This window comes from Oncorhynchus gorbuscha, linkage group LG02 (assembly GCF_021184085.1).
Source record: "Oncorhynchus gorbuscha isolate QuinsamMale2020 ecotype Even-year linkage group LG02, OgorEven_v1.0, whole genome shotgun sequence".
NCBI classification, from domain to species: Eukaryota; Metazoa; Chordata; class Actinopteri; order Salmoniformes; family Salmonidae; genus Oncorhynchus; species Oncorhynchus gorbuscha.
Genome location: NC_060174.1, coordinates 90,913,639 through 90,940,008, shown reverse-complemented (window position 1 = coordinate 90,940,008; position 26,370 = coordinate 90,913,639). Strand labels below are relative to the sequence as shown.

The 26,370-nt window shown below is 41.7% G+C and overlaps 1 pseudogene across 1 annotated transcript; it reads left to right on the top strand.

The window, feature by feature from the left end:
- LOC124012835 lies at positions 1 to 26,146 on the top strand (annotated as a pseudogene). The gene is made up of 9 exons (XR_006834783.1): positions 1 to 271; positions 2,733 to 2,902; positions 3,184 to 3,333; positions 4,230 to 4,369; positions 7,919 to 8,100; positions 8,861 to 9,123; positions 12,226 to 12,352; positions 12,709 to 12,825; positions 24,045 to 26,146. The product of XR_006834783.1 is annotated as a tubulin-specific chaperone cofactor E-like protein (transcript).
- The last annotated feature ends 224 nt before the right edge of the window (positions 26,147 to 26,370 follow it).

Genomic DNA, 26,370 nt, shown 5'->3' with positions numbered 1-26,370 from the left:
CGAAGGAGGTGGGTCTTTGAGTGTCACCTAATATTTCCACTATAGTAGATATTACAGCCATAGCTGTAAACTACATCGTAAAATAACTTCTTGGTCTTAATATAAAGTTAGCAGTGTGGTTAAGGTTACGGTTAGGCTTAAAATCGTATTTTAAGAAGAGAAATTGTATAAATAGGCGGGGTTTATGACTTTGTGGCTGTGTTGTAACTAGTGACGACCCTTACCTAACCGAACGAAAATAACAAACATTCGAAGTGAACGACAGAGAACGGTAAGTGGAATCGAATGTTCTCTCAATGCGTATTCGAAATATATATATTTCAATGGTCTGACGGCGTAGGTATATTTCCCGATGATTTTTGTTAAGGACCATTGTTTTAGGTTACAATATATTCCCTAAATCATAGCTACAGTAGATGGGCATGGATGTACCGTACAAGTAGCCTACAACCTGTTACTTCAAACACATATCATTGTCGCAATCAAATAATAATCTATTGATCTTGTCGATTTATACAGCTTGGTTTCAAAGCAATGTAATTTGATGCATTTTGGGTGTTTTTATTCACTGTCGATTTTTTTTTTTCTGGAATCATTCTGATTTCGGGGAATGTTTTTCTCAATTCAAAAAATTGGCTGCGGCATTGCATGAACCGGTTCAGGATACATAAACGTATAGAACCGTGCAAGTTTTCAATACACATACAAAAAAATCCCCAAGAATTTGAGTTTATTCAAGTAGAATAGCAAGTTTCCTAACAATGTAGGAAATCCACTGCAATTACGTCACAGTCACATTGGCCACGTTCAAGAATTATTAACTAATTGTTATTGTTGTTATCTTGTTCTAATGCCCCCCCTCATTACGCGTTGGGCCACAAAGGTGTTGTCATGGCAGCTGTGCGCATGACCCCTACCCCCACCTTCTCCCAAAGGCCAACCATGTCCTCCGCTCTTCATTAATATACCCTACCGAAAAGGAAAAAAATACAAACTAATAATAAATATACATACATATACCCTACCGGTAGTCTTTTGTGATGGAAGTCGTGATCTATCGGAGATTATCGTTGAGTTTTGTCACATGTAACCTTGATATCCAAAACCTGTTTCTGTTGTGTCCTTATGATATGGCATATGCTCATGTTTTGAGGTAGTAGCCTATGTTTGAGTGTACAGTTTGCCTAGTGGTTACAGAATAGTGTTCACATTGTCAACAAGCGTGTTAAAGAATTTGAGTTAACTCCAGTTATTATTGAAGAGCATATCTCAAGTCTGGCTGACTTGTCAAGGCAAGCAGGCTATGGTTGTGGTTTAGAACCACAAAAATCACATTGCTATAGTCTATTTTATCGGACATACTTGAAAATACCAGCCAAGATCGCTTGGTAAATGTAACTATAAACAAATGTTGCACCTGTAGTACCACTGTCACTCTCTTGGCCCTTACAATGAGCTAAAATACCCATGACTATCAGGGCTAATCTTCCTGGATTCATACTCAAACACAAAGTTATCTCAGTGTTAATCCCAGTTTGCCGTCGGAAGCACCTGATCTGGGCTATTAGGAGTCACGTCTTTGATCCCAGGTGTATCGAAGATTGAAACCAGAGGGTCTCTGATATGGGAAACCTTCTCTAACTGGACTTCACACAGGTTCTTGACAGAACCCTGTCTGTATGGTGTCATCATGTTGTCTCAGACGGCTCAGGGCTGGGAACAGAACCACTTGAGATATGCCTACTGGTTTATTGGCTGCTTTACACTCCTGAGCCAAGCTGAACTGCGCTGGCCTGGTTACGTATCCACCATAGTGCTGGAAAGGGCAAAGTGAAAATAAAATACCTGAGTTAGGCTAGTTCTGTATGGTTCGAGTCAGCATGATGGTGTGAAAAGGGTATGTTGTGAGTTCAGATTGGTCCAGGCCAAAGAATCAGTTTGCAGACAGACTGAGCTTAACCCAATCAGATAGCGAATCCGATAAGTCTGATCATTTAGGAAGCACTGTAAGAATCCGACACCTGCTCAGACACCTGTGTTCTTACGAAAGGGATTACATATCTCTAACTTCATACCTGGAGAGCCACTGAGAGTGTAGGCTTTTGTTCCAGCCCAGCAGAAACACACCAGGCCTTGATTCAACAAATTGTGGTTCAGAGTCAGACTGAAGACCATCATTAGTTGATTATTTTAAATTGAAACAGTGCTGCCCTTACGAAAAAATATTGAAGTTAGAATGCAGTATAACTGCAGTATGCAGCAAATACTGCATCCAGAATGTGTAACTGCAATTACTGCGTCCATAATACCACAGTCGACTGCAGTTACTGCCCTTTTACTGCAGTTTAAAAACTGGAATCTTTGTATGCTTTCACTAAAGCCTGTGTACCCAGTAGCACTCCATGACCGTTGGAGTTGGAGAGAGTGTATGGACTTTTCTTTTGACTCAACATATAGACTGTTGCATAAACCTTATGCAGGCTAAGTGAACCACAAATGTTAGAGATCAGTGATTTCTGTCAGACTAGTATTAAATCAAACGAGAGTTGAACAGGATATGTTAAAGAACAGAGTGAATCATTGTTACTTCTATTGAAAAGGTCATTATTATATCTATGGTTACTTCATTGAGATGATGTCACAATGTGGAAGGATAATGGGTTCACTCTTTTTAGCTCATGTGACACGCGCTTTCTTTTTCTCCCCCCTTGGGCCCTCTCTCTCTCCCGAAGCCGCAGTGTTCCAGGCCTGTGCTGCGTGAGCCACTGGCACTGCCTCCTCATCCACCAGGCCTGGCCGGTGCCAGAGAGGGAGAGAGAGACAGCAACCTCCTCACAATACTACAGCCCAGAGGTGTCTGTCTGTGGTCCACACCAACTTTACCCCTAGAGGAGTCATATTTGTGAGTCAATATTTCAAACATTCCCTGCTAACCTTAAGTCAATGTTTTGGTACGTGAACAAGATTTTACTTGTTAGCATGTATGCTAGCAGTAGACAAGTCAGTTGAAAGGGCATGTAACTAAAGCCATGTGCTTTATCTGTAAAGACCTATAGCCTCTATATGCTATACCAAGTGTTTCCAAGTCTGATTGGCATGGACATGTGGTGTACCCAACAAGTCCTACTGTACTTTGTAACCATACCCCTGGGTGTAAGCCTCTCGCTCTCTCTGATCAGACAGTTGGGGCCATGGAGTCCTCTGATGAAGAGGAGGGGCGCACCTTTGTCCAGGTGGTCAGTGAGAAGTACAACCCAGAGAATTTCCCATACTGTCGTGGGAACGGCATGGGTGTCGTGGTAGTGTCTCGTCCACAGGGGTCGCCCATCAAAGGTCAGAAATCAGGATGTTTGGATCCGTAGCTTATGCTGCCTTCAAATGCTCCTCGCAAGTAGGAAATACGAGGTTCCGTGGGAATGTTGGAGGTCATTTTACTCTAGTTGTGACGATTATAAAGCAAATACATTTTTGACATTGTCAAACTTATCAATGTAGATAATGTAGCTAGTTTGACCATATTGGCAACGTTAAACAAGTTAGCTAACTTTATCATTAGCAATGTTATCTAGCTCCTCTAGCTAGATAAAATCTCATTGTTTGAGGAATTATTCTGACTTCAAAACCACCTGAACACAGTCATGTCGGACTTATGACTTCATAACTTTGAAGTTTTCCAGTTCTGACAAGCATTTGAAGGCCGCATTAGCGCGCTGACTGAGTAAAAACTCAGTGATATGGTGGCCTATGCATCTTTTCTCTGTAGCATTTGTTATGTTACATGCTAAACTGAGTTGGTGGGTGCGATGTGATTTATACTCTAATGAACTGAAAAAGTTGTTACTTCTCAAGGTAGAAGAGTCAAGGGCCATACTTTACAGCCTACTTTCTGTTTTACAAAAACACCTGAATTAAGCAGTAATAACCCCATGTAGGCTTACTTGCATGTGTTATACAGGGAAATCACACAAGTTATCATCTTCTAGTTACCCAGGAATACTGCAAACTCCATGTACTTACACTATATCCCTTATAGGGTATCTACACATCATGAGTCATTCTCTAATGCCTTAACGCCCCAATGATACTGCCTATGTAGTGATGCCAAAATAAGTAATGACAATAAGTAATACCAGGTTGTTGTCCCCTGTAATGTGAATGTGATTCTTATTGACGGTACAGTTTGATTAAATAAAGAACAATTATTCACTAGAAAGATTGTCTCGCTCCAGATCGTCTGAACCTGCCCAGTGTGCTGGTCCTGGATGGCTGTGGCATCAGTAAAGCTGGGGACAAGGCTGAGGTGGCCACCTTTTGTGCCCATGTGGTGGAGCTGGACCTGTCCCACAACCAGCTGCAAGACTGGGGGGAGGTGGGTACTGTAGTTCTCCTTATCCTCCTCACCCTTGCTACCATGTTATGCACCATTTTATTTATAAGCAGCTTGTTATTGGCACGAAGGCATGGTCAACACATTTCTTTTACCTATTTTTCATTGTTTTCATAATTTTCAGAGATTGTTAACTTTTTTGATAAAAGTTTGACTTATTTTCTACACATCTAAGGTGTTGTTTTATCTGGACAGTTTTTACAAAATAACCAACTATTGTACTTTTTAAATGTCCAGCACCTCTTGGCTAGCATTAAAGAAGCATGTAGCAAATGGACCATACTGCCTTGTTCAGGGGCAGAACGACAGATTTTGTACCTTGTCAGCCCATTCCCATCCCCCATATTTAAATTTCTGTCACCCATGAGTGCAAAACCTACAGTTGAAGTCAGAAGTTTACATACACTTAGTCATTAAAACTAGCTTTTCAATCAATCCACAAATTACTTGTTAACAAACTATAGTTTTGGCAAGTCTGTTAGGACACAAGTACTTTTTCCAACAATTGTTAACACAGATTATTTCACTTATAATTCACTGTATCACAATTCCAGTGGGTCAGAAGTTTACATACACTAAGTTGACTGTGCCTTTAAACAGCTTGGAAAATTCCAGAAAATGATGTCATGGCTTTAGAAGCTTCTGATAGGATAATTGACATAATTTGAGTAAATTGGAGGTGTAGCTGTGGATGTATTTCAAGGCCTACCTTCAAACTCAGTGCCTCTTTGCTTGACATTGTGGGAAAACCAAAAGAAATCAGCCAATACTTCAGAAAAGAATTGTAGACCTCCACAAGTCTGGTTCATCCTTGGGAGCAATTTACAAACGCCTGAAGGTACCACGTTCATTTGTACAAACAATGGTACGCAAGTATTAACACCATGGGACCACGCAGCCGTCATACTGCTCAGGATGGAGACGCGTTGTGTGTCCTAGAGATGAATGTTTTTTTGGTAAGAAAAGTGCAAATGAATCCCAGAACAACAGCAAAGGACCGTGTAAAGATGCTGGAGGAAACAGGTACAAAAGTATCTGTATCCACAATAAAATGAGTCCTATATTGACAACCTGAAAGGCTGCTCGGCAAGGAAGAAACCATTGCTCCAAAACCGCCATAAAAATGCCAGACTATGGTTTGCAACTGCACATGGGGACAAAGATCGTACTTTTTGAAGAAATGTCCTCTGGTCTGATGAAACAAAAATATAACTGTTTGGCCATAATGACCATTGTTATGTTTGGAGGAAAAACGACGAGGCTTGCAAGCCGAAGATCGCCATCCCAACCATGAAGCACTGGGGTGGCAGCATCATGTTGTGGGGGTACTTTTCAGCAGGAGGGACAGGTGCACTTAACAAAATAGATGGCATCATGAGACAGGAAAGTGATGTGGATATATTGAAGCAACATCTCAAGACATCAGTCAGGAAGTTAAAGTTTGGTCGCAAATGCGTCTTCCAAATGGACAATGACCCCAAGCATACTTCCAAAGTTGTGGCAAAATGGCATAAGGACAACAAGGTATTGGAGTGGCCATCACAAAGCCCTAACCTCAATCATATAGAAAGTTTGTGGGCAGAACTGAAAAAGTGTTTGTGAGCAAGGAGACCTACAAACCTGACTCAGTTACACCAGCTCAGTTAGGAGGAATGGGCCAAAATTCACCCAACTTTTGGAAGGCTACCCAAAATGTTTGACCCAAGTTAAAGAATTTAAAGGCAATGCTACCAAATACTAGTTGAGTGTATGTGAACTTCTGACCCACTGGGAATGTGATGAAAGAAATAAAAGCTGAAATCAATCATTCTCTACTATTATTCTGACATTTCACATTCTTAAAATAATGTGGTGATTCTAACTGACCCAAGACAGTGGATTTTTACTCTGATTAAATGTCAGGAATTGTGAAAAACTGAGTTTAAATATATTTGGCTAAAGTGTATGTAAACGTCCGACTTCAACTGTACATGCCAAGTGTAGACTAATATATTGTGCTCCGTACAAGTTATAAAAAAAGAGCAGAAGTGCTGAGCCTAGCCGTTCAGACCCCAATCCTACCTACTTTTTGCTCTATTAGTATTTGTTTAGGAGGTTTCTTTGAAGAAAGACCCAAAAAGATCATAAAAAAATAAAACCACTCTAGTAAATAATACAGGAATTTAAAACCGGTCAACGTGTGTATAAATTATGTATAAGTATAAGGCTATATATTTAAAGGTGCACTCCACCATTTCAGTTTGTGACAAAACAAGCAATTATAGTGTGGAGAATCATTGTACCATTTAAACCGCTGTAAAATATATTTTCCATTAGCAAAAATATTGTATTTTCAGCTATGGTGTTCAAAACCGCTGGTGTACAAAAGTAAATGATTATAAAACTAAACGTAATAACGGGAAGCATATAAATAGCGCACATAGAAGAAATCTACTGTTTCTTACTTGCGTTCTATGAGCATGACAGATCTATAACTCACATTTGTGGGTCACCCAAAAAGTTACATATTGCTGCTTCAAAGGTTTAATAGAGCGACATAGACAGGCATATGCAAATGAGAAAACAGATGCCTTCCTCTAAGGGGTTCGCAGGGCAGACCTAAACACTTGTGTATTATCTTCTTGTGCTTTCACCCTTCCATGCCTGGAGCTAAAACATTAAATCAAGGATGAGACCTAGGGTTTGAATAGACTATACATTTCAAATGTCTTGATTGCTTAAGGACACCATGACCTAGTTTATGGTTCAAGGTCCCAGGCCTTCCAATCGGGAATAATCATCAGAACATAATTCCTAACACAGTACACTACAGTGTATACTACAGTATACAGCTTCTACCCCAAAGCCATAAGACTGCTGAACAGTTAATCAAATGGCCACCTAGACTATTAACATTGACCCCTATGCACACTCACTGGACTCTACTCTCACATTCACACATGCTACGTTGACACTCCAGCGCGCACACACACACACACACACACACACACACACACACACACACACACACACACACACACACACACACACACACACACACACACATATTATGCACAGTGCATATTGATGCCACAGACACACTTTCACACTCCACATATGTTGCTGCTATTCTATTTATTTATTATCTATCCTGATTGCCTAGTCACTTTTACCCCTACATACATGCAATGTTCCCTCAACTGCACACGTACATCCTCCAGAACTGGCCGCTGCGCACCTCCTCCAGAACTGCTGCGCAGAACGAATGCCATGCTGCACAGAGACGCACAAGATTGAATTTCACCGAGTTTGCCCCATTAGTTTGCACTATATTATCAACTTTTTTTCTGTGGTCGAATCAATGTTATCAGCCCCTTTTCAATGAAACAAACCAAAACCAATGTTATTGTGTTACTATTTGATTGTTTTTTTTGCTCCTTCTTCCTTTTTAACTCTGTGTTGTAGCGAAAGTCTACACCTGTTGTATTTGGTGCATGTGACATACAGTGTGATTTGTGCATAATATCTCCAATCTGTCTTTTGGGTTGCCAGATCTGCACGATTGTGTCTAACATCCCCAATCTGGACTTCCTTAACCTGAGTATGAACCCTCTGAGTGGGATTGAACTGGAGCCAGGCCTGGCTGAGGTGTTCTCCCGAGTCCGCCGCCTGGTCCTCATCAACACGCGTGTCACCTGGGACACGGTACACACACTCACACGCCAGACCCCTGAGTAAGTCATGACAGATAGTGGACTGTGAATCACAAACTAGACATGGCACACGTGAATACAATTCGGTGCCTTTTAAGAAGTGTAACTTGGTCCAAAATATATTTTTAATTTTAACATTGTCATAAAGAGGACATGTTCAACTTCATAAACACGTTTTCAATCTCAAGGTACAAAAAAAGCACTAGTACGTGCCTGTTAAGTGCCAAATAAAGTACCAGGGTTGACCTCACCAGTTTTTACACTATGATTTGACTATTACATGTTCAATGTTTGTTTTGAAAAAAAAATATTTAAAAAGATATAGTTATACAGTATTAAAATGTGAGATCAGTTCACATAACAGGGTTGACCATAAAACGAGGAACAAATGAATCACTAATCGCATTAAATAAATAGTAATCTTCAGAAATTACTTTATCAAAGCAACACAATAACTATGGCTTTACAATGATTGTTAAAAACATGGATACATTTTGGGATTAAGTGGGTTGAAACGTCCTAGAAGTGGCACAGGGTTGACTGTGGGACATGTCAAAATGCAGAATTTGGCCACTTATTAAGTCTTTATATAAAACAAATGATATCTGTTTATTGAATTCTCCATGTGGTCTATATTAAAGGGCACTTCATTTAACATAACAGGCTTTTAAAATTCAATATTGGTGTACAAAGTGATATTTTAAGTGAAAAAGGGATGCAAAAGGCACTCTTTGTGGAACGACCCAGCTACCTCTGATACTCATACTATCTCCCCCTGCAGACTGGAGGAGCTCTTCCTTTGTCTGAATGATTATGACCAGGTTGCTGAGTCCCCGGTCCCCTGCCCCTCCCTACGCCTGCTCCAGATCACAGACAACCAGCTACAGGAGTGGAGTGAGGTCCGTAAGATTGGGCCGATGTACCCGTGCCTGGACACCCTGGTGTTGTCCAACAACAGACTCAGCTCTGTGGAGGAGGACACACCTCAGGACACACTGCAGCGCCTGTTTCCTAACCTGCGCAGCATCAACCTCAACAACTCAGGTTTGCGAAGGGAGTCTCATACACATGCAAACACACACACACACAGGCTCGCACACACACACACACACACACAGCAGGAGCATACTTAAGTGATAATGCTCGAGAAGCCTGTGTTTGGAGGATATATTGGCACGTGTGTTGTTAGGCCCAAGTCTTCATCTCTGGCAGGAAAACCGGGACAATATGTCCTCCAAACACCTGCTTTGAGGGCATTAACACTTTTTTACAATGGTTTACCAACATATTCAAATAAAGATTTGACATAGTTTCATATTTTAAAATATTTTTGATTAATTTATTCATACTATTTCATCCTTCCACAAGATATAGTCCCAACACAAATCTAGGGTTGCTACCCAAGCCGGCTGGTCTAACATTCTATTGGTTCGGTTGCCAGAGACGCGACCCAGTCGTTCATTCTAAATGTTCCATTGCCATACTGGCTGCCAACGTTCTTATCCCTTGCTTGCTAGCCAGCCAACCACGGCTAACTTACAGTCACGTCAAACAGTGCAGCCAGAATAACAGCAAAGTAGCTGCATTTGCGTTTGTTTAAACTGTTTTCTTGTGACATTTATTTGGATACATCGGTAACAATGAGATAATGATGAGCGATTTCGCCTGCCGTAAAAAATGTGCTCTCTCGTCCGGACACTTATTCAGACGAGTTAGCCAACAACACTGCTAACACAACCACTTAAACTGAAAATGGAAAGACTGAAAACTAGCTGCACTTTGTGTTTTACCTGTTTTCTATTGATAGTTCTTTGTACAGTCGTGGCCAAACGTTTTGAGAATGACACAAATATTAATTTCCACAAAGTTTGCTGATACTATTGAATATTGAAGTATAATTACAAGCATTTCAGAAGTGTCAAAGGCTTTTATTGACAATTACATGAGGTTGATGCAAAGAGTCATTATTTGCATTGTTGACCATTTTCAAGACCTCTGCAATCCACCCTGGCATGCTGTCAATTAACTTCTGGGCCACATCCTGACTGATGGCAGCCCATTCTTGCATAATCAATGCTTGGAGTTTGTCAGAATTTGTGGGTTTTTGTTTGTCCACCCGCCTCTTGAGGATTGACCACAAGTTCTCAATGGGATTAAGGTCTGGGGAGTTTCCTGGCCATGGACCCAAAATATCAATGTTTTGTTCCCTGAGCCACTTAGTTATCACTTTTGCCTTATGGCAAGGTGCTCCATCATGCTAGAAAAGGCATTGTTCGTCACCAAACTGTTCCTGGATGTTGGGAGAAGTTGCTCTCGGATGATGTGTTGGTACCATTCTTTATTCATGGCTGTGTTCTTAGGCAAAATTGTGAGTGAGCCCACTCCCTTGGCTGAGAAGCCACCCCACACATGAATGGTCTCAGGATGCTTTACTGTTGGCATGACACAGGACTGATGGTAGCGCTCACCTTGTCTTCCCCGGACATGCTTTTTTCCGGATGACCCAAAAATCAGAAAGTGGATTCATCAGAGAAAATTACTTTACCCCAGTCCTCAGCAGTCCAATCCCTGTACCTTTTGCAGAATATCAGTCTGTCCCTGATGTTTTCCTGGAGAGAAGTGGCTTCTTTTCTGCCCTTCTTGACACCAGGCCATCCTCCAAACGTCTTCGCCTCACTGTGCGTGCAGATGCACTCACACTTGCCTGCTGCCATTCCTGAGCAAGCTCTGTACTGGTGGTGCCCCGATCCTGCAGCTGAATCAACTTTAGGAGACGATACTGGGGCTTGCTGGACTTCCTTGGGTGCCCTGAAGCCTTCTTCACAATAATTGAACCGCTCTCCTTGAAGTTCTTGATGCACCTAAATCAACCATTTATCGGATCAATCTTACTGGCAGCAATATCCTTTCCTGTGAAGCCCTTTTTGTGCAAAGCAATGATGACGGCACGTGTTTCCTTGCAAGTAACCATGGTTGACAGAGGAAGAACAATGATTCCAAGCACCACCCTCCTTTTGAAGCTTCCAGTCTGTTATTCCAACTCAATCAGCATGACAGAGTGATATCCATCTTTTCCTCGTCAACACTCACACCTTTGTTAACGAGAGAATCACTCACACGTCAGCTGGTCCTTTTGTGGCAGGACTCAAATGCAGTGGAATTTTTTTGGGTGGGATTCAGTTCATTTGCATGGCAAAGAGGGACATTGCAATTAATCTGATCACTTTTCATAACATTCTGGAATATATGCAAATTGCCATCATACAAACTGAGGCAGCAGACTTTGTGAAAATTAATATTTGTGTCATTCTCAACTTTTGGCTACAACTATATATATCCATAAAAATGATGCTGATTCATGATTTCGACTGGCTGAGAAAGGTTGCCTGCCTGTGTCTCGTCCCAACTCCTGACATGTTCATTAATATGGAGGGACATCTGGAGATTGTTCAAATATGCAAATTCAATGTTGCAAATGTCGGAGAGACAGACTGCAAGGTTTATACAAATCTCCGCTGTTGAAAACAACAATGTTAGTCTAAAAGAAATGTGAGATACTGGCTGGGCTGATGAGACAGATTGCGCAGTGAGATGGAACAGAGTAAATGAGCATTTTAACATCGTAGATTTAGCTGGTGTTAACTTGTGGAATAGACACCTTCTGGAATGCGGTTTTAATCTACATTCAGGATTAGACCCATCCGTTGAATAAACACATCCCTCTTTCCTCTACCTAATAACTCTTCATCCACTATTCCTGTTTTCCTTCCCTTTTCTCCTGTTCTTACTCCTCTGCTTCTGTACCTTTCTCATGCAGGACAGGGAACCCTCTGGAAATCAGTAGGTCTACTGAGAAGAGCTTGAGTTCTGTTACTTTGGAATGTATTTTAACACTACATTTGGCATTTTAAAGGCATTTTACCCCCTTTTTTATATAGGCTAATAAATTAAACTAATATACACACACATTCAATCACTGAAAGAGCCCTCTATGATCTCTCTGATGAGGACTATGTATTGTATTGTACTACTTCTGTACGCCATAGTCAATACTGTATCCTGGCCTTCCATAGAGAATGAGTGCTGATCATTTCCATATCCTTGGGTGTGTGCATGAATGCGTGTTTTTGCACGTGTGTCCTAAAGGACTTAACCGATGGGAGGACATAGAGAGGCTGAATTTCTTCCCTAAACTGGAGGAGGTGAGGTTGATGGGGATTCCCTTACTGCAGCCTTACACCAACAAAGAGAGACGCAGCCTCACCGTGGCACAGTGAGTGTATACACACACACACACACATTTACATTTTAGTCTTATCCAGAGTGATTGAGTTAGTGCTTCATCTTAAGGTAGCTAGGAAAGGCAACCACATGTCACAATAGCATGTAAACATTTTCTTCAATTAAGCAGCTATCAGCAAAGTCACTACTAGTGAGAAAAGACAAGTACAGGTGTTAGTGCAAGAAAAGTACAAGTACAATGGTAGGGTGTTACTTATTTCTTTGAGATTGGGGAAGGGGGTTATTCAACCTGTTGAAGAGGTTCACACAAACACAACTGAATACACACCTGTTTGATTTGTGTAAATGTGTCTCACACACACACTCATAATCTTTGTCCTTTTGCAGGTTGCCATCTGTGACTGTGTTGAATGGGAGTGTGGTGACGGAAGGAGAGAGGGAAGACGCTGAGAGGTTCTTCATCAGACATTACCTGAACTGTTCTGAAGAGACGCTGCCTCAGAGGTACTGTTGACACACTCCACACTCTGTTGAGGTAGAGCTACTGTATGTCAGAGGAACTGTAAACACACGCACACATTTTTCTTCTGATGTGAATCAGATGGAGGTTGTTCTTAATAGCAATATCATTCCTCTGAGACAACAACCTCAACAGCAGACAGGAATCACTGAGTCAGTACCTCTCAGATACTGCCTACCTCTCTGCTTATGTTAACACTCCCCTCAGTGTTCTAACACATCTGACGTCCCGTAACATATTGTCATCTCAGGACTTCCCATGATGGGAATTTTATTGGGGGGGTTTCGGGCCCATGCATAAAAATGAATCTGCCCACGCTTTTTGCCAGCCACATTCCACTTAACCTTAGGAGAATGTGATGGGAGGATTTTCGGGGGGAAAGCGCGCTCCTTGACTGGGGGAAAGTAACCTTTGCGAGACAATGGCACCAGTCACTGCCTACTCAATGACTTCTTTGTGCCTCTGAATACTCAGATCGGAAAACCGATACACAAGGTGGCAGGTAGATTATTTTTTTGACCTCCTCCTCCTTCACTCGTTCATTCGCTCTCTTTTCTTTTCCTTTAAGGGGGAGATTGAGAGCTTGACTCATTTCCCTGTGTAACCAGACCTGTTGTAGCTCGGCTCTGTGTGAATATTGTCCTCCTAATTATGTGGGGAAAGTGCCTTTTTTGGTGGGGGGGTGCTTGGGTTTTCTTTTTCTTTGCAGGTGTGTTTCTGCCAGTGGACCAATGACTCCAAACCAACACAGCGTCCCCACAGTGTCTCAGATTAATCAGGGTACTGCAATGGAAGTGTTTCAAAGCCGCAAACCGCTTTCTTGGTTTTCTTTTGCTCACTTTTCCTCTGTTTAATTATATTTCTCTCTCCTTGCTTTTTAAACAACTGGTGAACACTGCAGCCTGCACAGATTTGACGGACAGCTGCCTTTGAATAACCGTAGCCTAGTCTTAGTCATAGCTATAGATAAACAGATCAGCTAAAAATAATATATTATTATACTAATACAATTGCTCAGAGAAAGAGATTCTGTTTGCGATACTGTAGCACCCTCTCCTTGCGAGGATAACGACACTGAGTCTTTTTCTACAATGTTTTATGAGATTGGAGAACACGTTGGGAGGGTTCTTAGACCATTCCTCCAAACAGAATCTTTCCAGATCCCTGATATAATTTGTCTGCTCTTAAAGACTGCCCTCTTCAATTCAAACCACAGGTTTTCAATGGGGTTCAAGACCAGAGACTGAGATGGCCATTGCAAAATGTGGGTTTTGTGGTCAATTAACCATTTCTTTGTGGATTTTGATGTGTTTTGGCATATTTTCTTGCTGCTAGATCAACTTGTGGCCAAGTGTCAGTCTCATGGCAGAGGCAAGCAGGTTTTTGGCTAAAATGCTCTGGTACTTAGTAAAGGTCATGATGCCGTTGACCTTAAGGGATCCAGGACCAGTGGAAGTAAACATTTTTTAAAATAAAATCCCCATAACATCAAACATCCACCACCATATTTTACAGTACGTATGAGCTACTTTTCTGCATATGCTTCTGTTTTTCAACACCAAAACCACCGCTGTTGTGCATGGCAAAGATATTTATTTTCATGTCAACTGATCAAAGCACCGTCTGGAGTTTGATAAACGGAATTGGCACTTGGATTTGAACCAGTGCTATGGTCAGGTGTCATGAAAATAGAGCTATTTGGTGGTCGTAAGCAGCTTTCTGAAACAGCTTGGGGAGATTGAAACGATGCGAGACTGGAGAGACTGGGGAGGCTTGGGGTAAGGAGAGAGAGGAGGGGTTTACAGGAGGGGTGTGGAGAGGAGTGCACTTGAGGTAAGGCGAGAAAGAAGGGGCTACAGAGGGGTCTGGGTAAAGAAGGGGGGGTTATAAAGAGGAAGGGCCTTGTGATATGTAGAGATGGGGCATGGGGTCATTATTAAGAGACAGAGTAAGGGGATTGAGGGCATACCGGGGAAGTGAGGAAATGCAACGTAACACAAACCTTTTAGCACGTCATCTCTCAACCAGGCAGCTGAGGAGGATTAAAGAACAGAGGGTGAGAGTGGCATGAAATGCCAGACGATAAGTCCCTAAGAGATCTCGGGTAGATACAAGGTAAGGTATTAGCCCCAATACTTTTGGCCGTGTATAGAAACACGGGTATTAAATGAATGCCACAGCTTTTTGTCAGGCACCACAGGACCATTAAATATGGCATTTAGCATTACCATACCTCCATTGTCTCTCGCAATGTAATTTACAGAGGTGTATGAGTGGTTAGTTACCACATTAAATGAGACCTTTAAGTGAGAGTAGAAATGGGCTTCTCACAGAATGGCACTTTGTGCACTGACTGGGGCCTTGGAGTAGAATTCCCATGGCGGTGGCACACACACACGCACTGAAACCCCGGCCAAGCGGGGTTTTTGGGGGTGGGAAGGGGAAATTGCTTTGATTGGCCCAGATGGTATAGTAGCTTTGAAAAGAGAAAGGCTTTTTCTCTGGGATTTTATTTAATCGTTCCTTATCTCTACCTCAGTGTTCCCTTGAGGGGGGAGTGGGGGCTTTCTCACGGCTGAGAGAGGGGTAGAGGGCTCACTGTGTTTTCCAAACGAGCACACCACTCTTAGCGAGCACACACAAACACACACTCATTCACTAACACATTTGTCCCAACTTACCCCCACAGTGTCAGAAAAAGCTTTTTTCTTTGATAATAATTAGACTATAAAATACTGCAAACCTTTTCACTATGTTTTCACTGGTGTTATCGTTCAGGTATATTCATTATGTATTAAACTGAAAAATAATATGCTTGTTTGAGAGAACAGTTTGTCTCAGTGTACATCACGTCTGCAAAACATGTGGGATTAAAATGGTCTGTGTCCCATAATGTACAATGCTTTCAGAAAGTATTCATACCCCTTGAATTATTCCACATTTTGTTGTTACAGCCTGAATTCAGAATTGATTTAAAGTGATTATTTTTCCCACCCTTCGACACACAATTAGTGAAAATGTGTTAGTATAAACTTTTGCAAATGTATTGATAATTAAATACAGAAATATATAATTTACATAAGTATTCACAACCCTGAGCAAATACATGTTAGAATCACCATTGGCAGCAATTACAGCTGAATGTCTTTCTGAGTAGGTCTCTAAGAGCTTTGCACATCTGGAGTGTACAATATTTGAACATTTATTTTAAAAATTCTTCAAGCTCTTTGAAGTAGGTTGTTGATCTTTGCTAGACAGACATTTTCAAGCCAAAACTGTAACAAGGCTCCTCAGGAACATTCAGTGTCATAAGTAACTCCAATGTATATTTGGCCTTGTGTTTTAGGTTATTGTCCTGATGAAAAGTGAATTTGTCTCCCAGTGTTTGTTAGAAAGCAGACTTTTACTCTAAGATTTTGCATGTTCTTGACTCTTTTCTGTTTCTTTTATCTTAATTAACTCTCTAATCTTTGGTGATGACAAGCATACCCATAACATGATACAGCCACCACCCTGCTTGAAAATATGAAGTGGTACTCAGTGATGTGTTGTAGGATTTGCCCCAAACATAAAGCTTTGTATTCAGGACCTAAAGCCAATTTCTTTGCCAGATTTTTAAAAAAGTTTTACTTTAGTGCCTTATTGCAAACAGGATGCATGTTTTGGAATATTTTTATTCTATACAGGCTTCCTTCTTTTCACTCTGTCATTTAGGTTAGTACTGTGGAGTAACAACAATGTTGTTTATCCATACTCGGTTATCGCCTATCACAGCCATTAAAGGATGTCTGTATCTTTGTAGTGACTGGTTGCATTGATACACCATCCAAAGTGTAATTAATAACTTCACCATGCTCAAAGAGATATTCTTCAATGTCTGCTTTTTTAAAACCCATCTACCAATAGGTACCCTCACAAAGAACCTCACTGTTCTTTGTGATTGAATCTGTGTTTGAAATTTACTGCTCGACTCGGGGACCTTAGAGACAAGTCTATGCGTGGGGTACAGAGATGAGATTGAATTGAATTTATTTTGGCTAACAGACATGCAACAAAATGTACAAATGTGGACCAAGGATATCACTTAAAATTATGAATTAAAACGCTTGTTTCCAACGTGGTTCTCGATTGGCAAATACAATAACACAAATGAATAAAAGACTAGACAAAATGACAAACTACCATAAATGCATTCATTTATTGACATACTAAAAAGTGTCACTATTCACTACACTTTTCCCTAACCTTAAAAATAAACCATATTCATTTCACATTTCAACCTTAAAAAACAATCTTCACTGCACATCATACCTATCATTCAAATAAATCCACCTGACCAGCAGTAGGGGGCACAAGGGGCAGTGGAGGGGTTTCTCTTACTTAGACAACCATGTCCAAATGAAAAACCTTTGCCTGCTTTTTAAAGCTTATACTTTTTATTTGCTTGATCTCCAAGGGGAGGCTATTCCATAGACAAATGCCTGTATAGAAAACGTGCTCCTCGCAGTACTGTTTACTCTTGGGGTTTTACAAGACATCACACTAGCGCTGGTATTGTGACTGTGTTGGTTAAGACTCATATCAATGTGGTTATTCATATAGCCTGAAGCATGATCATTTAAGATGTCAAACATAAGATTACATTTAAGCTGGTCCACTCTGCACTTCAAATGTAACAAGCCCACCTCCTGTACCCCTATATGGGTCCTAGAGGGGACATTAAGCATATACCTGATAACATTATTTTGCATGACCAGCATTCTCTTTTTCAACTTTTTTCATAGCCCACTATACCAAGCAGAGCAGGCATAATCAAAATGAATCAAGGTTGAGACCAGCAGTTTCTTAACTTTAATGTTAAAATATCTAGTGTTATGATATAAAAAAATTACATTTGTTCACCATTTTAGAAATAATTTTAGCAGGTCTCCAGAAAGGGATTGATGTAGGGACAGACCATGATAAGGTACACTTGTTTTAGATTAATTATCCTGGCCTGCACAGTTTACCGTTTTTATCTTGTCAGCCCTAAGCAATCTAAGTTTTGTTCCAACCAAAATTGATTAAGTTTTTCCTAAATGTAGCGACAATTTGTTGTCAGTCAACCAATCTAACAAAATGCAATTCCTTACTCAGGTTCTCCTCTATGTAAAATGTATCCTTCCCAGATACCACTATGGCTGAGCCATCAGCATAAAGTAGTAGTTTACACTTTACTGTTTCTGGCATATCATTAACGTATATTAGAAATAAGAGAGGCCCTAAAATGAATCCGTGCGGTATTCCACAGGATATATCTTTGGCCTCTGACAGAACATCACCAACATTACATACTTGTGTTCCGTTGTTCAGATAAGACCTAAACCAATTCACTGCTACATCATTTATACCCATGCATTTTCAGTTTCATCAGGAGAATATCATGGTCCACAGTGTCAAATGCTTTCTGCAAGTCTAACATGACCATACCTGCATAGTTCCTCTTCTCACTTTCCTGCTTGACGCGGTCAAAAAGGTGTATAAGGCAAGTATCAGTAGAATGAGCTGTTGTAAAGTCAGATTTGAGTTCATAAAGAAGTTTGTGCTCGAAGGTATCCCTCAAGTTGATTTTAAAAACAATTCTCTCAACAACTTTGGATAAGGTGCTGAGGATCGACACAGGCCTGTATTTTCCTAAATTTGTCTTACTGCTCTTCTTGTGGAGCGTAACCACCCAGACTTTTGAGATCATTGGGAAATGTACCAGCACTAATAGAAAGATTTACAATATGTATTATATTTTTAGCAGTGACAAGCACTATCCTTTATGAATCTTGCAGGAAGGTTATTCAGCCCATTTGCTTTGTTTGTGCTCATTAAGCATAGTAGATTGGAAACTTTGTCCTCTGTTACCATGCACAGCTCAAACATACCTTTTGCTATGGTAAAAGTTATTAATGAAAGACTGGCCATAGTGTCCAGAGCAGGTGGGTAACTTCTTAACCAGAGATGAGGCTATAGTGGTAAAACCTTGTTCATAGCATAAAACATAATCAATATCCAGGCCAATATTACAGGATTTTACCTAATGGGGAGTTTTTGAGCCAATGTTATTACATTTTCCACAGTTTACGAGGCTGGTGTAAGTTGTCATTATTAACAACGTCGTTATAATGTTGGGATTTGGCCTTATCCGTTTTGTATCTTTCCTATGGTTAATACAACCATCATAATCGTATTGTAGATTTGTCCTTTTGGCCAGGTAGTGATCCCTTTCCTTATAAGGTCTAAGACCTCGGAGGTGATCCATTTCCCTGACCACTGTTTGATTCTAATTAGTTTCATCGGAGCCAGAGAGTCGAGTGCCGACAAACAGATCTTTAAAAAGATACCAAGCTTGATCAACATCACAGTTTAGTACATGAGCCCAATCCAAATTCCCAAGTACTTCTACAAAACATTCCTTTGAGTATTGTTTCATAGACCGTACCTTCATGAAGTTATTACCTGGCTCAAGCAGCATTTTGGATTTCTTACAGGTACAGTAGGTTACCATATGATCACTAAATGCAATATTTAAAAGTCTGGACTGACATATGTTCCCTTGGTTTGACACAATAATCAAGTCCAAAGTTGACTTACTGTCAATACATACCTGGGTTGGCTCAACAATCAGTTGTTTCAGTCCAAATAACTGATTAAAGTTATACAGGGCATTTACTTGTGTACTGTTCTTGGGTGATAACTGCACATTTGTATTAAAATCACCAAGCAGAATACATTCTCTATCAGCAAATACTTTGTGATCACACCAATTTGATTCAAGTAAATTATAGACATTATTCTGCTTAGGAAGCCAATAAGCAGACACCAACAGTGACAGGATGACATTTAGGAAGAAGTATATCTACCCATGCAACTTCAAGACCTATTTCTGTTATAAACAAGGGTTAAAAAAACTTAATACCAAGTAATACCAAGTGGCCCGGGTATCCTGGAAGGACATTGACCTCATCCCGTCAGTTGAGGATGCCTGGTCATTCTTTAAAAGTAACTTCCTCTCCATTTTAGATAAGCATGCTCCGTTCAAAAAAAATGCAGAACTAAGAACCGATACAGCCCTTGGTTCACTCCAGACCTGACTGCCCTCGACCAGCACAAAAACATCCTGTGGCGGACTGCAATAGCATCGAATAGTCCCCGTGATATGCAACTGTTCAGGGAAGTCAGGAACCAATACACGCAGTCAGTCAGGAAAGCTAAGGCCAGCTTCTTCAGGCAGAAGTTTGCATCCTGTAGCTCCAACTCCAAAAAGTTCTGGGACACTGTGAAGTCCATGGAGAACAAGAGCACCTCCTCCCAGCTACCCACTGCACTGAGGCTAGGGAACACGGTCACCACCGACAAATCCATGATTATCGAAAACTTCAACAAGCATTTCTCAACGGCTGGCCATGCCTTCCGCCTGGCTACTCTTACCTCGGCCAACAGCTCCGCCCCCCCCCCACAGCTCCACGCCCAAGCCTCTCCAGGTTCTCCTTTACCCAAATCCAGATAGCAGATGTTCTGAAAGAGCTGCAAAACCTGGACCCGTATAAATCAACTGGGCTTGACAATCTGGACCCTCTATTTCTGAAACTATCCGCCGCCATTGTCGCAACCCCTATTACCAGCCTGTTCAACCTCTCTTTCATATCGTCTGAGATCCCCAAGGATTGGAAAGCAGCCGCAGTCATCCCCCTCTTCAAAGGGGGAGACACCCTGGACCCAAACTGTTACAGACCTATATCCATCCTGCCCTGCCTATCTAAGGTCTTCGAAAGCCAAGTCAACAAACAGGTCACTGACCATCTCGAATCCCACCGTACCTTCTCCGCTGTGCAATCTGGTTTCCGAGCCGGTCACGGGTGCACCTCAGCCACACTCAAGGTACTAAACGATATCATAACCGCCATCGATAAAAGACAGTACTGTGCAGCCGTCTTCATCGACCTCGCCAAGGCTTTCGACTCTGTCAATCACCATATTCTTATCGGCAGACTCAGTAGCCTCGGTTTTTAGGATGACTGCCTTGCCTGCTTCACCAATTACTTTGCAGACAGAGTTCAGTGTGTCAAATCGGAGGGCATGCTGTCCGGTCCTCTGGCAGTCTATGGGGGTGGCACAGGGTTCAATTCTCGGGCCGACTCTTTTCTCTGTATATATCAATGATGTTGCTCTTGCTGTGGGCGATTCCCTGATCCACCTCTATGCAGACGACACCATTCTATATACTTTCGGCCCGTCATTGGACACTGTGCTATCTAACCTCGAAACGAGCTTCAATGCCATACAACACTCCTTCCGTGGCCTCCCAACTGCTCTTAAACGCTAGTAAAACCAAATGCATGCTTTTCAACCGATCGCTGCCTGCACCCGCATGCCCGACTAGCATCACCACCCTGGATGGTTCCGACCTTGAATATGTGGACACCTATAAGTACCTAGGTGTCTGGCTAGACTGCAAACTCCCCTTCCAGACCCATATCAAACATCTCCAAACGAAAATCAAATCAAGAGTCGGCTTTCTATTCCGCAACAAAGCCTCCTTCACTCACGCTGCCAAGCTTACCCTAGTAAAACTGACTATCCTACCGATCCTCGACTTCGGCGATGTCATCTACAAAATTGCTTCCAACACTCTACTCAGCAAACTGGATGCAGTTTATCACAGTGTCATCCGTTTTGTCACTAAAGCACCTTATACTACCCACCACTGCGACTTGTATGCTCTAGTCGGCTGGCCCTCGCTACATATTCGTCGCCAGACCCACTGGCTCCAGGTCATCTACAAGGCCATGCTAGGTAAAGCTCCGCCTTATCTGAGTTCACTGGTAACGATGGCAACACCCATCCGTAGCACGCGCTCCAGCAGGTGTATCTCACTGATCATCCCTAAAGCCAACACCTCATTCGGCCGCCTTTCGTTCCACCTACCTCATCCCCACAGTTTTTATTTATTTACTTTTCTGCTCTTTTGCACACCAATATCTCTACCTGTACATGATCATCTGATCATTTATCACTCCAGTGTTAATCTGCAATATTGTAATTATTCGCCTACCTCCTCATGCCTTTTGCACACATTGTATATAGACTCCCCTTTTTTTCTACTGTGTTATTGACTTGTTAATTGTTTACTCCATGTGTAACTCTGTGTTGTCTGTTCACACTGCTATGCTTTATCTTGGCCAGGTCGCAGTTGCAAATGAGAACTTGTTCTCAACTAGCCTACCTGGTTAAATAAAGGTGAAATAAAAATAAAATATAAATAAAAGTAAAAACCGCCACCGTTTCGGTAAATTCTATGAATGCTATAACCCCGTTAGCTCAATGTTATTGTCCTCAATTGACCCATCGAGCCATGTCACAGCAACTACTGCAGCCCAGGTGTTAGAAGCAAGGTGTTTTAATTCCGATTGCAGTCTCCATGCGTTCATATGGATAAAGTGAAATCCTCTCCGATTGTAACAGTCAAACATGTCATTGTCTGTCCCCACTACTGATAAGTCGACTATCTCATCTAGATTGCACTCATCATCCCTGCTTGTGTCCAGCATCCCAATGTTTGGCGCTGCGTTTAAACAGCATACATTGCAAACAGGGTAAATGTTACTTTGAGACTTTACAGCTTCAATATATGACAAGGGGTTGGATATCTCCATACTTTGTGAACAAACACATCACAAATGTCACAGGCCACTGCTTTTGAGTTCTTCGGTCTTACCACTGTTTGGGCATAGTTTTTTAGCTTGCTTTGTGGTGTTTGGACCAGGACAGCGGTGTATATTGCCACAGAGTAGCAGACTGAAAGTAGCAAGCGGCTAGAGACTGACATTAAAAAATCATCTTAAAAACGTATTGCAACAGAGTGAGTCAATGCAACTTATTATGTGACTTGTTAAGCACATTTTTACTCTTGAACTTATTTAGGCCATAACAAAGGGTTGAATACTTATTGACTCAAGACATTTCAGCTTTTCATTTTGAATAAATTTATACACATTTCTAAAAACATAATTCCACTTTGACATTATTATGTATTATGTGTAGGCCAATGACACAATCTCAATTGAATCCATTTTAAATTCAGGCTGTAACACAACAAAATGTGGAGAAGGTCCAGGGGTGTGAATACTTTCTGAATGCATTTGGAAAGTATTCACACCCCTGGACCTTCTCCACAAGCTACAAGCTTGGCACACCTGTACTTGGGGAGTTTCTCCCATTTTTCTCTGCAGATCCTTTCAAGCTCTGTCAGTTGGACTGGGAGCGTTGCTACACAGCTATTTTTATGATGTTCGATCTGGTTCAAGTCCGGGCTCTGGCTGGACCACTCAAGGACATTCAGAGACTTGTCCCGAAGCCACCACCGTGCTTCACTGTAAGGATGGTGCCAGGTTTCCACCAGATGTGATGCTTGGCATTCAGGCCAAATAGTTCAATCTTGGTTTCATCAGACCAGGGAATCTTGTTTCTCATGGTCTGAGAGTCTTTAGGTGCCTTTTGGCAAACTTCAAGCGGGACGTCATTTGCATTTTACTGAGGAGTGGCTTCCGTCTGGCCACTGTACCATAATGACCTGATGGTGTGCAGAGATGGTTTCCTTCCCGAAGGTTCTCCCATCTCCACAAATCTAGAGCTCTGTCAGAGTGACCATCAGGTTCTTGGTCACCTCCCTGACCAAGGCCCTTTGCCCCGATTGCTCAGTTTCACAGGGCAGCCAGCTCGGGACCTTTTATATAGACAGGTGTGTATCTTTCCAAATCATGTCCAATCAATTGAATTTACCACAGGTGGACTCCGATGAAGTTGTAGAAACATCTCAAGGATGATTAATGGAATAAGATGAACCTGAGCTCAATTTCGATTCTCATAGCAAAGGGTCTGAATACTTATGTAAATAAGGTATTTCTGTTTTATTTTTATTCATGTGCAAACATAAAAAAAAAAAAGGTTTCACTTTGTCATGGAGTATTGCATGTAGATTTCTGAGGATTCTTTTATTTATTTTTATCAATTTTAGTATAAAGTTGTAATTTACCAAAATGTGGAAAAGTCAAGGGGTCTGAATACTTTCCGAAGGTACTGTATGTACAAGACTGCCTGTCAAATGACCAATCACCACTATTCTCGAACAAATGACCAATCCCAACCTCTCATCCATCCTGTCCTATCTCAAAAGGTACCACGTCCTGGTGTCCAAGTACGGGCAGCTTGCCCCGTTGGCAGAGGTGGACCTGCGTCCGCCCCTGCACGGCCACCCTGGAGGTGCGCTGGGGCGAGCGGACGGAGGCGCTGAGCCTGCGGCTGGAGCAGACCGTTGGGGAGCTCAAGAAGGAGCTCAGGGCGCTGGTGGGGCTGCCAGCCAACGGCATGCGACTGTACTACATCGCCCGCGAGCTGGGCTCCGCGCTGGGACCTGAAGAGATGAAGTACAGCAGCCGGGCACTCCACTCGTACATGATCCAAGACGGGGATGAGATCCTGGTGGTGCCCAAAACTAAGAGCCGCACCATCTCATCCACCTCCTCGGACTCCTAAGAAGTGGTGTGTGTGTGGTGGAGGACTCGGGGCTTAATTACAGACTGACCAGCTTCTGGCCACCAACTTTCTATGCAGTCTCTTTTTTTGTTTTATTCTGTTTCCTAAATTACGTTGATTGTAAAGATGTTTATTAGCAAAGCCTCTTACTGTACACACACACGACTCACGCATGTATGCTACATGCACACTATCACACTGAGGGCTCAATTTATGGCTAGTTGCACTACGATTTGCCATTTGTTTGGTCTGTCAAAAGAGAGCACAGAAGTCTTTTATCAGAAATATTTATGGTTTTTAAGTAATGTTAACCCAATAGCATAGTCCCCCTCTCTCCCACTCAGTCTTGAACCACATGCTTCAGATGTCCTGAGGTAACCTCTGAGTCAGAATTAGAGGGTGGTGCACTGAGAGACGCTCCATTGAGCTTTGAGGATGATAGAGCTTGTGACACACAGAGACCACATGGAACATCACTGACCTCAACTCACACAGGTGACCTGGCGGAAAGAGGAGGAGGGGAGGTGCACTGCACTCAGGTTGCTTCAGGTCGTCTTGCTGTCTGTTTCCTCATGAATGGAGCAGCTCTCTACCCCCTTGCTGAGGGGAGTGGGGATGGGATGTGAGGGGGAGTGGGTGTTGGAAGGAGAACCCCAGCCCAACCTCACTGGGTAACCACACACCGGCCGCTGTGTCACGGTCACTTCCTCTGTGCTTGGATTTCAATTGGTTCACCCAACAGGCTGTGGCCTTCCTCACCTCTCTCTATCGCTCCCTCTCTCGTCCTCTCTCCCCGTCTCACACCTCCACTGGAACCAGTGTCCATTGTTTTAGTCAACCCTGGGTCAATGATACACCCCCAGAATTTGTGCTCTCCCATTTGTGCATGTTGTCCAATAGGTGTCTTCAGATTCAGAGACTTTCTCCAATTGGCGGATAGATGTGAGAAATGACCAATGGGAAATCACATCTTGTTGTTCCCCAGTCCTATGGATAATTTCACTCAGCGTTTGTTTGCATCAGTTTGCATCTACTCTTATAGATGGGAGAAATCAGTAAACCAAGGTGAACCACATACTGGGTTTATTTACCAATTACTCTACCAATTACATTTCCCTTTTTAATCTAAATTCCTGTTTTTTACATGACATATTATGTGGAAAAACGTAAGAAAAGTACGTTTGCAAAAGCTGAATGAACGTGACTATCTGTCACAGCTAGGCTTTGTTTAAATAACTGGATGACTTTTGTCCTTTGGGAATTATTTTAGGTGAATCTCAGGTGCTTCTTGATCCTTTAATATGTTGTGTTTGCATGATTGGTAATGGTAAAGTGTGTAATATAGGGTATGTGGGCTGGGACCATGGATTTTTTAAAAGTGGGCCATTTAATATTTGGGATTGCATGGACTTTTAACTAATTAGAGGAACCTACACTAAAAGTGTATACTATAGTACATATGTGTTTATCTGATGTTACATGAAGTTATTGGAGGATGATCAGATCGATAACTATTGTTTAGTGATTAAGATTTTTTCTGAAAGCTTCAATGCCTCCAGTACATTTTGTTATGTTATTTTGTCTTTGGCTAAAATCAAATTGAATGCACACGTAGAATTTATGTACCAATGCTTTCCTGCAGACTGTTAAATCTAACTATTTGTAGCACTGTAATTTACTTCTGTCTACAACCTTTAACCATTGCCTTGATATCTGTAAATAAATGTTTTAGATACTTCTGGTTTTATGAGAATGTTTTGCTTTATTATGGTGGTGTTTTATGGTTCTCTTATGTTGGCAATGCTTTATTTTACAGCCCTATTTCAAAACGTATTTACCTAGAACTTCTTTTATAACGGAATTACGGGATAACAATGGATATTTTCTGCAACTTAATCTATGTATTTCAAGGAATTCAATATAGTTGGAAACATTCCACCAAATTGTGGTAGTGGTCTTTGTATCAA